This window comes from Argiope bruennichi, chromosome X1 (assembly GCF_947563725.1).
Source record: "Argiope bruennichi chromosome X1, qqArgBrue1.1, whole genome shotgun sequence".
In the NCBI taxonomy this organism is placed as follows: domain Eukaryota; kingdom Metazoa; phylum Arthropoda; class Arachnida; order Araneae; family Araneidae; genus Argiope; species Argiope bruennichi.
The window spans coordinates 112,390,471-112,407,587 of NC_079162.1; the positions used below are offsets into that span (position 1 = coordinate 112,390,471).

Sequence of the window (17,117 nt, forward strand, 5' to 3'; positions counted from 1 at the left end):
AGTCAACGTAACTGTTGGAGGAAAAATAAATTTTATATCTCTTTCACAGCAAGTTGCCTTTTACCCTACTTTTCATTCTTACCCGCTGTTATTTAGCTGCTGTAATGCTTTAATTTTAAAATTATCTCTCAGAATGGTTCACTTAAAGCGAAATATTGCCCTAACTACGTATTCGCATACAATTTTGTCCCATAAATGCCATACTTTCCAGGGGTCCTCCAGTTCAAATTTATTCTGCGCAAATTTTGTCGGTGGGAATGGATCCCACGATCTCTTTATCTGATGGCCTGTTTGGTCCATTACCTCTGATGTGATGAACTGGTGATGAATCAGAAGTTTGTTCCACAAATGTTGTCGCTCTTCGAATTTTCATGTGGGCGGTAGACCGAATGGTGCGCTCCGCGCCTAATCGATAGGAAGTGTGCGCATGCCCCCTTCCCCTGTGAGACAGTCGGGAAATATAAAAAGGGAGTTTGTGGGACTCCAATAAGCAACAGGGTTCTGAAAAGTGTGAATCTTGAGTCCGAAGTGTGAACTTCTTTAAAGTCCCTACTTGCTCGACGTAAGATTTTTGACGAACACGCACGTATATTTCTCCGTGAGGTAAGTCCTAAAAATGCGTTCAGTTCCTGGGCTTTTCGCATTTTTCAATAAAATTATTTTTAAAAAACAGCACTAATTTATAAAACATATGAGAAAAATTTTTAAAACATTTTTTTTTTCTGGTAAAAAGTGTTTTTTAAAAATGTCTCTCTTTTTTTTAATTTAATTGAATACAGTTTTTTCGTATTTATTTGTAAATAATTTGAAAATAGTTTTATAAACTCAGATTTTTTTTAAATTTTAATTCGAACAACGAATGGCTTTGAATCTGTGTAATACATATGAAAAAAAAAACTGTTTATTGAAAATTACAATAAAAAATTAACGAATGATTTTTACAAGTTTTTTCAAAAGATATATATTTTACAACCGCAAGTATGATACTATTTTCAAATCTTAATATGAATGAAATTTTGAAACATAGAGAACTTTCGCCTTGTATTTAAGTTGTGCGCTAAGCTGGAAGTTGTCGCAGGTCTTTTGTTTTACACAATTTTAAAACTTTAAAACATTATTTAAAGCAAATACAAAATAATTTAGATTCATATTCTGATTTTTAGAATGCTTTTTTTTAAACACTTTATTGAAAATATTGACAATATGTTAATAAGTACGGATACATAAATGTCAATTTTTCTCCGTATAAAAACATGATAATGAATGTTTTAAAGATCTCAGTGAATTAATTTAATATCAACTATACAGAAAGAAGAATACAGAAATTTTTTCCAGAATAAACGTTGATTCAGATATTTTTAGAAGATTTTTACGTATTAGAAATGACTGATTTGAAGTCCGACTCTGATCGTCAGACGCAAAATTACCATAGTTATATTCTTCCTTTTATCATAGAAAAATATTTTAAGTAATTTACATTTAATAATTAACCATGGAAATTTTAGGAAAAGAAAATAAGAATGAAAAATTGTCTCCTAATTGGGGCTATATAAAATTTAATCTATTTTGTAAAATGTTTGCTTCAAAAATACATTGTGATTTTTCTAACATATGGTTAAAACGTCTTCTGCTTTTTTGAAACAAAAGAATTTAATCATAAAGTTCAGGTATTTTAAAAACGTGATTTAATGATTACAACTTTAATCGAAGGCAGTATAAATTTATATCGCATATTGCTCTGAAATCTTAGTAAAAAAATATAATTTCATAATAAACAATTATAAAAGGAAATACTATAGGTCATCATCAAAAATTTGTTACGATCAAATTTTTGATGATGACTGATGATATGATTTTTGGCTTATATGAATATATGTTAATCTACTTAATCCAATATGCTCTTCAAAAATTATTTCAAAATACTATTTTAATTTAAATTGGGAATATTGAAAAGCTGGGCCTCAGACAACTTTCGTCGAAAAAAAAAACATAAATGCTCGATATATATGAAATAAAACTATTTATATTGGCTCAAATTCGTTCAGAGAATGTTGAGATCAGTAAATTGAAATGCATTATAATTTCATTACTAAAAATACAGATGCATGGTTTTCGTAATCTGATACTACAAATCTAAAATATTTAATAGAAAATATTATAATTTACTTAAAATGCTATTGTTAAGAGAGTTAATATTTGAAAAAGATTAAGAAAAATGCACTCAAAAGGATTTCAATTCAATTTTAAATTCATAATATCCCGCCATATGGACCCGAGTTTACTATATAAATTGTAAAAGTATATTTTTTGTACTTTAAATATGCTCATCATACATTCTTCTGATAATTTATAAAATTTTATAAAACTAAACTGATAACTTTTAAAGGAACATAAATATTATAAAAAAGAGTATTAATTCCTTCTATATCTATTAAATAGGTAATAAAGAAGTTTGAATTTGAGGTTTAACTCATATGTTGCTTCGCTAAAACTATTCTGAATTTGTTGATGTTAATAACCTAAACGGGGTATCTTTACATTAAAATATTTCATAAAAAATTACATTGCAGTGAGAATTGTGTGAAACTTTAAATACAATAATATTGATTAAAAAGATATTTTTTCTAATTGCATAAAATATATTTTCTTTTTTCATCCATTTGCTTTTTATTCAACGTTATTTATTGTTTGAGCAAAAAGTGCAGTTTATTCCAAAATGATGCTTCAACTTAATACACACAATTTATATTACTATATTTCTAAAAAACATATTTCATTTTGAATATTTATGGTTTCGATTTTGTTCTTCATTTCCAGACATTCAAAATTTTATATATTTCTCTACTACCCACGTAAATAATAAATCAAATGTTTCTTAAACGAAAAAACATACTTTACCGAGCCACCATCAATAAATGATATTGCATCTTAAAATATATAATACATATACAACGAACAAATATTCTCTTCTTTAAAAGGAAAAAAAGTTAAGAAATAATGTTTACAAAATAAAGTCATTCTTTTAACAAACTTGAGAGTTATAAAATTATATTTGTAAAAAAATAATCTTATTCAAAACTGATATGAATATTACTGTACAGAATCAATCTCATCAGTAAATAAAATTCTTCATTATATTATAGAAATCATTTTCATATTAAATATATTGAAAATATTGAACTTAGAAATTAATTTTGACATAAGTTGATTAATTTAGTATGATAATTGTGAAATATGTTACATTTTCGTCGTTTTCATCAATACTTGTGGAAAAAATCTTGTCATCTGTCCTTTTTTTTTTTTTTTTTTTTTTTTGTACATCGCGTATCATTTTATTCCAGCATTTCGCGAAGCTTGCTAATTCTACAATCTAATACAATGGTTAAAACAAATATTTCAATGCAGTTAATGACTCTTTTTTTTTACTTTTTATGGTTCTTTTCTACTATTATTATTCTTTCTAACCATTTCATTTAGAATTTTTTATTTTTATTTTTAAAAGTGCAAGCATTAAATAATCTGAAACGTTTACTCAAACAGAAGAAGAAATAAAGCAGCAGTAAAATGTCTCTTATCTTTCTTTTTACTCTAACAATTAGTTCTAGCTTTCGCTGCTTCCTTCTGAAAATTGTGATGGTTTTCTTTTATCATTTTTTAAAAGAATGCCTTTGAGTGTCTGTTAAAATAACACTTTTATCATATACCTTATGTTTTTGTAAAGATAAAAATAATTACAACCATAAAGGCAGCAAGTATTCCTTGATTTTGATTTTTTTATTAATGAAATTTAGTTTTGAATAATAGGCAGGCTTTGACTTAATCAAGATTTACAAGTAGGAGCTTCAAACTGAATGTGCAATCATATATCTTCTGTACGCTAGCAATACGAAACAAATGTAATAATTTTTTTTTCAACTTTTTTAAAATAAAACTTATTTACGTTATTGAAACAAGACCTTGTGAGCACATATGTTACACAACTTGACACAATTTTTTATGCTAATTTCTCATATTTATTTAGTTATATATTGAAAATTGTTTCATTAGATGTAAAAAATAAACATTTCTCTAAGCGTAATTTATTTAATAAAAATATATGCTTAAAAATTTTTTAATTTTTTCTTAGAAAACGGTTAAGTATTTACTTCGTGAAATTTTGGTATTTCCGTTTACCTCTATTTTACACTAGCTATAAAGGCAAATGTTAAGGAAAGATTGAAATTTATTTTAACTATTTAAAATTCTTTTAATAATTTTGGTAAATAATTTGATGATTTTGAACTTATGATTAATTATTTATAATATTAAATCAATTCAGTTTGATAATAGATGCATTAAGAGCTATTAATGAATTATTAATCAGTTGCATAATATTTGTTATTTTTTTATTGATTAAAAAGGATGATCGAAAGTAAATGAATATGATACGGAAATTGTAAACTTAATTCACAACCGTCATTTCTTACTGTAAAAAAGTTCTTTTTCATTTTTCTACCTTGCAGCAAAAAATATTGATACAAAGAAATAATAAGATAATCAAAAGAATAACAAATGGAATTCTTCGAATAATAAATTAGCAACCCTATTGATGTCGCCATATCTCTCTCAAAAGTAGAATTCCAGTTATCTGCAACCGTTATTATGAGTATCCATATTAGATCATAAGATATACGAAACGAATCGTGATGATGTGCATAGCATTCTTCCACTTTCATCTATGATTCGATTATGAGCATGAAATAATTCTCAAAGACGGTATTCCAAATAGCTACAATATTGCTAATCAATAAACATAATTCAGAATGTGATTTATGCAACTCTAGGACTTATTTATTTTCTTAATTATCCATATATTCTATGATTTTGCTTTTGCTTTGATTCTACTGTATTCTGATGAATGAGATTCGAAGCAGATAGGGAAAGATTTGGTGAGTTCGACTGACGCGCCTCAGCGGTAATTAATTATGTACCGCTCATTGAATCAGTTAGGATCTCACATTGATTATTGTTCGTAGATTCTCGAAAGAACAATCAAGGAAAATTTTAATAACAATATGTGTTTATCTTTTCTTATGAAATAAATTAACATATATCTTGTGATTTTACATTTGATCAGTTTCTACCGTACTCGGCAGAATTATATTCGAAAGAGAGAAGGAAAATTTTGGAAATTCGGATGATACGTCTTAGCGAAATTTGATTATATTTTCCTCATTGAATTAGTTGAAATCACACTGATTATCGGTTGTAGATTTTTGAAATATAAATCTATGAGAGTGTCAATATTTAGTGCATTTATTTTTATTTTAAAATAAATTAACAGAACTCTGCAAAATTCTTTCAGATGGCTATTTATATCAATGCTTGTCTTTTCCAGCTCACTATTGCTGTTCATTAATGAAAAATTTAAAATATTAGAAAAGATTCTTGCTTGAAATGATTTATTTATTCCAGATAAATTCATTAACTAATTACATCCAAATTAATTAATTATAATTATTTAACTGTGTCAAGATCTTGTTACCATCTAGGTTCCATCTCTCTCCACACCAAACTGAAAGTAAAAATACGTACCAAAACAGATTTTTCTGGGAAGATCAAATGACATCATAAGGGTAATAAGGGATCATAAGGGATAGGGTAATGCAAAAAGAACGACATTGCCACGTAGTACTTATTAAAGTGCATGCTCTTAGAAAAAATTTCACTAAAGATGTCTCTTCTGAATTTCTTATGCTTCTTTATGCCATCAGACTTATGAAGCTGAAAACTTAATGGGGCAATCTGTATTCCCTAGATTCAATTTTTTAAATCAGAAATTTATGCAGAAATCATCATATCATAAATCTTAAATTATGCGATTCTGCCTAAAAATAATAATAGTAATAATAATAATCCAATTATCTGTTAGCTTTTAAATTTTTTTGAAGCAAATCATCAATATATGAAAAGGAACATGACATCACTTAATGTTTTAAAAATATCTGTAATACTTATACATAAAACAAATATTGGGTGAAAATTTTTTCTTTGAGTATGTCTAGATCTGCCATAAGGCAATAAAGTTCGATAACGAATTACTTTAATCCTTCCTTAGGCCATGGGCAGTATGCTTCCCACCAAATTCATCAACCTTTGCATCAAGTTATGTAGGTTAGCATAAGTTCTGACACATTTTTCAATAAGACAGAAACTTAGATGCTTCAGTTCCTCATTTCAAGCAAAATAAATTGTCTGGATTTGTTACTTAATCATTAATTAACTAAATTAATTAATTAATCAAATCAAATTTACCTAATCAGACAAATGAATCACTTTTCTTAAGTCACTCTCAATCCTAAATATGCCATGAATAGAAAAAAAAATGGCCTTTTAAAGGTTTAATTCCTTTCTTGAAATTTTTTATGTTTCTGAATTTTGAAATGTTCTTTCATTAAATTTTTTAGCCATTTTCCCTTAGTCCAAAAAATTGATTTTTCAAAAAAAGGCAATTTTTCATTTTTAATTAATGAAGGTCCTTTTTACAAATTGAAGACTCATTTATTTCAATATGAATATTAAAGTAGAACATAGATATTATTTTACAAAGTTTGAAACCTTATCCATCGATCTAATGAACAAACACTAACATAATGATCGTCTTTGATGATTTCATCATTTCAAAAAATCAGCTTTTACTTTCACGAAACACATAAGAGTAGCAATGCTTATAAATAATAGCCAATATTCCTCCTGTTGTCATTTTATTATTTATAGGCAAGAAAGACAGTTACCATGCGCAAAAGTAGAACTTTTTACTACTTTCTAGGGATCGGAAACATAATAAACTATTCAACGCACTTAGCCAATGATTGCTTTGACGATTGACCGAATAAATAGGGTTGACTGCCCAAATATTCTCAAATAAGACAGTATCGACTATCTAGTTAGTAAGTAAATCACCACGGCAGTGATTGGATTGCTCGGTGGTGACAGAATCAGGTCGCATTTTTTTTTCCAAATCATGTTTTTATGTCGATAAACATGATTTTTTCCCCTAAGATATATCTATGAAGCAAATCTAGGGTGTTTTTACACGTTTCGATCAATCTGCTTGTTTGTATTTTGTTATAAATACAACACACCTCTGAAGGGGGAGTCAGGAAGTGTTTTAGCTTTATGAGATTCTTTATTCGTGCTACTAACAAGCATTTTGTCTAAATTACGTTTGCGTTGGTTCGAATTTTAGCGTTTCTAAGAGCCTAGAAAAGTTAACGATTTCTGTTCATATCTTATAGATTTTACATTATCATCTACTTTTTAAAATGGATGACTTCAAAAAGCTGTGCGTTTTTTATTTAAGTATTAGTATATAATTACTTTCAGAAAATTTAATGCTTTATTCTCATATGTTATGCAGGCTTTCTTTATTAATACATCATCACTTAAACTGTTTGACTTCGAAAATACTGTATATTTTTGAATAAAATATAATTCTAAACACATTTCGTAATAGAAATAATATAATGTATACATTTTATTGATAAAAAGAAATGAATTACTTGTTTTAAACCATTTAAATTATTAATAACAACTTATAGGTCATAATTACGATAAATCCTTGTTATAACGAGATTTTCATTTAACGGACGGAATCTACCTACTGTTATTGTCGTCTTATTCACTCTCCAATATATAGTTGTAAGGAGTTATTTTGTTAGTAATGTAGCATATACATTAAATATTTTTTATTATTAATAATAACAGTTTATACATTATAAATACGATAAATCCTCTTCAAGACGAGATTATCATTTAACGGATGGAATCTACCTACTGTTATTGTTCTATTACTCACCCTCCAATACAGAGTTGTAATAGTTTGTTAGTAATGAGCATATACATTTAATATTTTTTTTATTAATAGCAGTTTATAGGTCATAATTACGATAAATCCTTGTTATAACGAGATTTTCATTTAACGGACGGAATCTACCTACTGTTATTTTCCTATTATTCACTCTCCATAGTTGTAAGGTGTTATTTTATCAATAATGAAGCATAAACATTTAATATTTTTTATTTGTATTATACAGAAAAAATTTATTAAAATACAACATTTCATATATTGATGCAATAAAATCGTGAAGCCGCATTGAAAAAAAATCCTGAAATCGCATAACGTAGTTCAGGATTTTTACAGATTTTTTTTTTTATTTTAGAGACAATCTTCAGCCGCAATTCATATCTGAAAACGAAGGTTTACTATGTTTGTCGACTCTCAATGCATTTTTGAATTATTTAGTGAGGTTGTTTCTTTCTTTCCTTCATTCATTATGCTTTTTGTTCGGACTAAATAAAATCTTCTCAGATTTAAAATATATTAAGGGGAAAGCATCTTGTTCACAATTTGATATCGAAATAATAATTCAAAGAATGAATTATTAATCGTTTTGATTTAATCATTTTACTTATAAATCTATATACATTCACTGAAAACAGTGACATAAATCTATTTCTAAAATCAATCTGGCATTTCAATCTTCTACTTCATTTCGTCAGTGAAAACGAAGGTTTTCTATATTTGTCTATATTTTTGAATTATTTAGTGAGGCAAATCAGAAGACTTTATTTCATTCATTAACAATGCTTTTGTTTGAACTAAATACAATCTCCTCAAATTTAGAAGATATTAAAATGAAAGCATCCTGTTCAAAATTTGATATCGAAATAATAATTCAACGAATGAAATATTAATCGTTTTACTTATAAATCTATGTACATTCACTGAAAATAGTAATATAAATCTATTTCTAAAATCAATCTGGCATTTCAGTCTTCTACTTCATTTCGTCCCTGCAAACGAAGCTTTATTATATTTGTTTACTATATCAGTGCATTTTTGAATTATTTACTGAGGCAATTTGAGAGACCTTTCGTTCTTTAACAATGCTTTTGTTCTAGCTGAATACAATCAAATTGATACGATACAAAAATCTGAAATACTGAATATATACTCGAAATACTGAATATATACTTGAAATACTGAATATATATTTCAAATACTGAATATATACTTGAAATACTGAATATATACTTGAAATACTGAATATATATTTCAAATACTGAATATATACTTGAAATACTGAATATATACTTGAAATACTGAATATATACTTGAAATACGAATCAATTCTGAACTGATACAACAATATTGAAATAAAAGCATCCTGTGCACAACTTCATGCCGAAATATTAATACACTGAATGAATTGTTAAGCACTTTAATTTAATTATCATATTTATAAATCTATATACATTCACCACTGAAAACAGTAATATAAATCTATTTCTAAAATTTCATCTTTCTTCCTAATCTACGAAATATTGTCTTTCTTTGTTCGTAGATATTCTGAAAATGACCTAGTAATCGCTGGCATGAAATATCATCCATCAAATGTTTGTTTCCTTTCTCCCTGATTCCCAACACACTGGAAGCTTTTTGAAATTTACTCTTTCAGAAAACTAGAAAATAAAACTTAGGATAAAAGATAAATGGATTGTTCTTATATATGTTACTTTTCTATATCATATACTTTAAGTATACGATGCAGTAACATAACACTTTTAAACCGAAATAGTGACTCTTTTTATTAATTAATCACTGAATTATGAGATATATTTTTTATTCCTCATGATATGGTATTGTGTTTTTATATTGAAGTTCAATATGGTAAATAAAGGAATGATTGTTATCGGTAAATAGTATCTAAAAAACAAAATAGAAATACTTTCATACCAGCACTTTTTGTGGAATTCGATGCATATATGTTTATTATTATTATTATTAAAAAGGGCAAATAAAATATTTTAAAAGCCACTTTTGTTTGTTTTTGTGTTAAAATCGGTAATGTTATGTGTGTTTTAATCGCTCATTTTATCAGATGCTGTTTGTTTTAAAGATAAAGCAATTTAATTTTGGAAAGACTGGTTAAGAAAAACATTGAATTCTGTTAAGAATTATTTTTAATGACTGGATTCTGTAAAGACATTTAATTTCGATTAATGATTTGTAAAGACTTAAGCATGATTTTTAAAAACCGAATTCTGTAAAGGCTGATTCGCAAAGATTAAACCAAGCAAAGACTGATTTTTAATCTGTGGTACAGAAACTTAGTATTTTAAGATAGTCTGGTAGAAAAGTCACGATTTCGTGACTACATTATGATAGATTTGATACCCGACTTAACAACATATCCATCGTTTATAGTGAATTGAATAATGTTCAACTTGTAAGGTATTAGACCCACAGAGTATAGTCCTTACACTGAAGCTCGTAGACAAAGATGTGGAAACTTCAAAAGAAGATGCTTGCTGAAATGAAGTATATGTATGGTCGTATATCTTAAAACTATAACGTCCATACTATGTATGGTCCTCCAAATAACCATAAAATTAGGAAATCAGACGCAAAACAGCCCTCGTTTACCTTAATATTGGGCCTTTAACCTAACTTGTTTAAATTACCCTGTATTTCAATCAAATTCATCATTATTCAATTCTACCTTTATTTTATCAACTCCTATTGTTTTGTTTCCTGATTATGCTGCATAAAGGTCAGGAGTTCAAGAATTATTTGTAACTCCGCTGATCATTTACATATCAGCTGTGATGAATAATTTATGATTACTAATGATTACCATTGATGATGATTAACATTAATTCATTGACAGTTAGTATAATGGTGCTTTCTCTTTTTAATTTTTTAGCAACTCAGTATGAAATGATAGTTAATTATAAAGTACTTCTCAACCTTCTATTTTGAAACATAAGATAAAATTAACTCTTCATATTGTATAAATTTGCCCTCGGAGAAAATTTCCTTAGAAAATGCTACATGTGCAATTCTTATTGCATTAATACAAAGTTCTTTCTTTCATTATCAGAACTGGAAGTGTGAGACATTCATAACAATTCATTAAGGTATAAGATCTAGCAAAGATATAGATAGAAAGCTTCATAATCTAGAAAATGGTATTTTTTCACTCTTTGAAATAAAATATTAAAATGTACTTAAAAGATTCGTTTTATAATACACTTGTAATTAACTTGATTAATTTCTTCTTTGAAATGGGAAAAATTTGTGATCGATTTCTCAGTCATTCCCTAATATGCTAGGGGCTTAAAATTCTGCATATTTACATGTTTTCGATGATATTAAATTGTTTAACTTCAGAACTGAATTGCCAATTAATCGATTAATGGAATTAAATTTCGATTCAATACATATGACTCCATCTGGTTATAAATTTCACAAATAATTCAGTACATGACATGAGAGCATGTGAATTGCATATTTAAATTCGAAAAGAATTAAAATAAAGAAATGAGCAATGTTTATACACTAATAAAAGTATGTTTTCAAAATTAATTTTCATCTTAAAATTTTCAAACTCAAAGTCTTTATAAAATCCACAAGTCTATCACACTTTCAAATGAAAAATGTAAATTGAAAGTGAAATAATGAATATTATTAGCTTTAAAAGCAAGGATAATAGATGAAATTCAATTATGGAAAAAATTAATTATATAATACAAGCATAATTACATAACTATTATTAATTATATAACACAGTATCTCTGCTTGTGTTTTAAATGCTTGTTTTTCATTTTAAATAATATATGTCTACCTGCTCTCAGTTTAAATCACCGAGAACCAACCTGAGAAATTTTCGTACAATCATAATATCTTGTTTCCTCCCGGTTATTTTCTTTTCTTCTTTCCTTACAATATATTTTACTCGTTTCTTAAGAAATTCACCTCAAGGTGATTAAAAGAAAATTCTGTAAAATGATAGCTTGAGTTGAGGCTTCCTACTTAACAATACCTTTTCATTTTTCTATTATGTAACAGAAGAAGTTCAGTAAAATGAATTTGTTGATTTCGCAACCAGTGGGAACATTCTTACCTTGGTTTTACCATATATAAACATTATGCAACATGTTTTATGTTCAATTCCGTTATATAGAGAAGAGAATCGAGTCTATATTTTGGGTGTCTTTGGTTTGACATATTGAGTATAAATTTAGGTTTGAAATTTCTGTGTATATATCATTAACTAAAATTCATCCATCTAACGTGTTGCTTTTTTTAAATCATCACTTCAAATATACACTTAGGGAATTCACCTAACAGATAGTCAGTCATCTGACGGTTTTATCCAAAAATTGATCCATTCATATAGCTAATAATAGAACCATATACATATTTCATTCCTCTAGATTGTAGTTTTTATAAGTTTTACTTGAAGAAAAATAAACAGACATATTTGATTTGAAATAATTACTAAAATTTATCCATCTAACTTATTGCATTTATTAATCATCAATTCATATACAGACTTACAAACTGACCTAACAAATAGTCAATCATCAGACGGTTTTATCCAAAAATTATTCTTTCATAAAGCTAATAATTGAAACCTTGTGCCCTATTTCATTCCTCTAGCTTGTAGTGTTTATAAGTTTCACTCGAAGATAAAAACAGGCATATTTGCTTTGAAATAATTAACTGAAATCCATCCATCTTACTTGTTGTGTTTTTGAATCCTTATTTCATACATATATATATACCTAGAAATTTAACAGATAGTCAGTCATCAGACTGTTTTATCCAAAAAATTGATTCATTTATATAGCTAAAGATAGAGCAATATGCCATATTTTATTCCTGTAGCTTCTAGTGTTAATAAGTTTAACTCGAAGGAAAAAACAGATATATTTGCTTTAAAATAATTGACTAAAATTCGTCCATATAACTTGTTGCTTTTTAAAACCATTACTTCACATAGAGACTTAGGAACTGGTGAAAAAATGATTCATTCATATAGCTAATGATAGAGCCAACTGCTATATTTCATTCCTCTAGCTTCTAGTGTTTTTAAATTTTACTAGAAAGAAAAAAAACAGATATATTTGCTTTGATGAGCTTCTTATAAAATTTTCTGGATAAATATTTTTAATAAAAAAGATAACATGCAAAATTACTTTAGTTTATTCAATTGTTGTGTTATGATCACAAACAGATAGAAAAAAAAAATTCCAAAAAGAATTTTTTTCAGACTTCAAGAGGTCTAAAATATGAAGATTTATTCAAATCCCGAAGTCTAATATTTTTAATAATTACAATATTCTTTTCTTTGTACATTTCGTACACCAAAATGTAAAAAATATAATCTTGTCTGTTTATATAAGCAAAAACAATACCATATTTACTACAGAGATATCAAAAATATGGTTGAAATCTTCATCTTTCATTTAATTACACTTTAAAAGTAATTATTATCAGTGTAACTGTTATGAGATTGAAATTGCATGCATAATTTTTATTCATTTTATTTTAATATTAAATGCAAATTTTTCCTATGTTTCTTTCTTCTTAAATGTATTGATAACCGTGTCTTTAGAAATTCGACATAAACATGAAACATTAAAAAATGGATAATTCTTTACAAGCACACTTGGCTACCTTCTGTAATCAAATATTAAATAAAATCACAGTTTACATTAAAAATTCATCTATTTGCTTTCTTTCTGGTTTACTTTCATTTCTACAATAAATGAAATTGCATTAACTCTGATTATAACAACTTTATCTATGTCGTTATATACTCTGAAGTAATTTATGTTCCATCATAAAAGCCTTTATTCTTATATATAATATTCTGAAAGAGCTCTCTTTTGATTAGAATTCGTATTCCATTCAAGTAAAGAAAGTGGTTCGAATTTTGATGAATGAAAGATTAAAAAAATAGATTCTGATTAAATATGAAAGCGAAAGAGAGAGAGAGAGAGAGCTCTTAAACTACTCGAAGCTCCAATAATTATACGAAAGATCGAATGCGAATTTTTTAAAAAGAAAATTCAGCTGGGGAATTCAATTAGGCTCAATATAAGATTTGAAATAAGATGCAAATTGACAAATTGCTTCAGTTGTCCATTCAAACAGGTTATAAGCCTCAGTTTTTTTGTTTTTTCGTTTTGTATTTTATCTGGTTTCCATTTGTATTTGAATTTTATTCAATTAGAGAAATTTGATATCACCAAGAAAAATACATATTTTCATTTTCAATTGGTGAAACAAATAAATATATGGAAATGTTTCAATCGAATTCTGGAAATTTTCCGGAATTGCTCCATAAAATAACTTACCAAAAACAAATTCCTTCTTTGACAAAGACAATAAGTAATTTATTACTTAAACAGAAGTTCCTTCTATTCCTTCAGGCGCAAATATGTCTTTACCGTTTGCTACAACGTTTTATATAATGTTTTAAAACTATTCTGGATTGTACTATTGAATTTCTGAATAATCTTTATTTAAAGTAACGGCAAATGTCTTAGGTTAAATAAGACATTTTACATTTGCCTTTAGTCTGGCACAAAGTCCGATATAGACTTTAGACATAGAAAAGATATAGTATTTCTCTTTCGTGTTTTAAAATAACATACAAAGCATTAGCAAAATGGGAATACTTGAAAGATAAATGTGGATTATACATAAATATAAGGATTAACTCAAATATAGATCTTAAAATAAGGAACTGAAAGATAAAGTCAAAATTCATCTAACAATTATTTTTTCTTCGCTTTAGGAGATCGAATTGATTAAAAATTGACTGCTTATTAAAAATAGATTCTTATATATTAACTAAACTAGTCTTAACTTTTTTATATACCATTTATTCTTAATTATGAATTTCTGCCCTGCATCGGCTTTGTGAAAGGAGACCTTAAATCAAAAAAAGAAAACCATGTGTTCTGTCCTGTGATTGTTTTTAATCAACATTATTTTTAAAAAAAGTGTTACATTGGTACGTTTTTTATCAACATATTTCTCGATCTGCTTCTAAGTGAAATGTCAATGCTGAGCTGTTTCCACTGAAAGTTCTCTTGGAAGACAACCTGTGCTTATATATTGAAGCTAAAGCTTATTCCCGTACCTTTTCTTGCGATAAATATAGTCATAAAAGTGACATACTTCCAGTGAAGGGAAAGCAAAGATCTTTGTTGCACCTTGGGACACTATGTGGTGTGATCTTGCCAGCGAAACGTCGATAAATGCTCAGACATCAAAGGCCAGAGAGTGGGTGGTTAATAATTTATTTGTTTGGGATGGCGCGTGACTTGATTCGTCCAAGGTTGGACTTGAACATCTGTGATCTTCAGAATCCATTACAAGAAAGGCAATCTTGTTCATAGGCAAATAAAACTTGCAATATCACATGCAAGACTCACAATGTAAAAAACATCACAACAACGTCACATACTCACAATGTAAAGACCATCTTTTCATTAAAAGAATTCCGATATTATTGAAAAATATTTTGAGTTATTGCAGGTCGACGTGCGTAGAATATTTGGATTGGATTATAATGCACTATGAAGAGAACACCTGTGAAAAAAAGACAAAATAATTGCTATAATAGAAGAGCAAAATAATTGCCATATTGAAGTTGGTGAGCTTTTGGAACTTTTAAAAAATAATGACTAGACATTTAAAATTGTAATTGTTGCTATATTATTACGTTTTGATGTTTGAAACAACAAAAATACTTCCGGAAAATGAGGGGAAAATTTAGATTAATGTAATTATAATTTGGCTGTAAATAAAATTGGACAGAAGATCTTTCTATGGACGCCTAATGATATTTCTGTGAAAAAGCACCTTGATCAATTTTTTCAGAAGGAATGCTGAAAACTAATTTTTGCTTAGAATTTTTTTTTAAAGTAAAGCGTAAGTCTGAACACAGAATAATGGTTTTACACTTAGGTTTAACATTAACAAGGAAAATAAATGAAAGAATTTTGAGCAATTTCAAATGATTTTACACGGGAATGTTAAATGTTTTCTCAGAAATTTATATAAATAAAAAAAAGAATAACTTCAGATAATACTGCAAAGCTTTATCTGTCACCATGATAAAGAATGTTTCTTATAGTTGCTCACTAAAGCTTTATCTGTCATCATGATGGAGAAAAGAATAGCTTTAGATTAGTTTCGCTGATGTCACATGATGAAGACTGATTACAAGATGTTCCCTAGTTTTTCATACTCGATACAGAGTATTTCTTTCCTTTATTGCCCAGGAATTGATCAGATCTTTCACTGCTGGTCTGCAGTAATAGGAACGAAAGGGAAAAGCTTTAAAAATTTACTTCGTCGTTTTTTCCATCTGCCATTAACGCATCGATTGAAAGCAAATGCTACAAACATCACATAAGATTAAACACTTCATCGTTTGAATTCAACTTCTTAATAATACAGCTAAAATTTGTTGTGCGTGAATCATTTTATTTAACTCAAAAAACTTTCGATTTGAAGCCCTTGAAAGAAAAGAATTATATCCATATCAAGATCTAAATAGGCATTAAAATTCACATTTTTCTTCTTTTTTTTTAAGTTTATAATTTTGTTTGAAGTTATCCTTTCATCTTGTTTTCCATTACATCGCAATGACCTTGAAGTAAGACAAACTCAAATAACATTATTGTACTATGTTCACTGCATTCTCAATTAACACCACCGAGAATGTTCTTCTTTTAACGTCATTTACTTTTACAATACGGTGCATTTTGTGCTTAACGTCGTCTTATGGTAAAAAAAAGAATATACATTTTTTACCTCTTCTCTTAAAGCAATAAAGTCAAATATTTGCTGAAAATCTTCAGCTTTTATATCAGGATTGCATACTAAATTTCTGTATCTATTTTATTGAGGGTTTTTTTTTCTGGCTTCAGCTTTAATTTGCTTACGAGTAGACAGACAGATACACGAAAAACAAATTTGTTACCAAATTTGACTACAACTACAATTCCAATGAATAGGCATTTACTCAGACCATTACTCATTAGAGAATTTGATCCAAAAACAAAAATGTGATATATATTTATAATCATGGTAATGAAACAGAATTCTAATTTCCATCCAAGTTGATCCTTCCTACTTTACGTTAGTGTATTCTCAGCAAGGCCAGGACCCCCCCCCCATAAAAAAATTTTTTTGGTATCAGAGATATATTAAATGTGAATATTCACGACTATTTTACATTCGAATTTGCTGACAATTACAATGCATA

At 27.5% G+C, this 17,117-nt stretch overlaps 1 protein-coding gene across 1 annotated transcript in view; it reads left to right on the plus strand.

Annotated features, from left to right (window-relative positions):
- The first annotated feature begins 487 nt into the window (after positions 1-487).
- The window catches only part of LOC129958771 (U8-agatoxin-Ao1a-like), a 134,656-nt gene continuing 118,026 nt past the window's right edge, over positions 488-17,117 (plus strand). The window contains exon 1 of the mRNA XM_056071445.1: positions 488-603. The gene's annotated coding sequence lies outside the window, so the exon portion shown is untranslated. The remainder of the gene's footprint in view (positions 604-17,117) is intronic.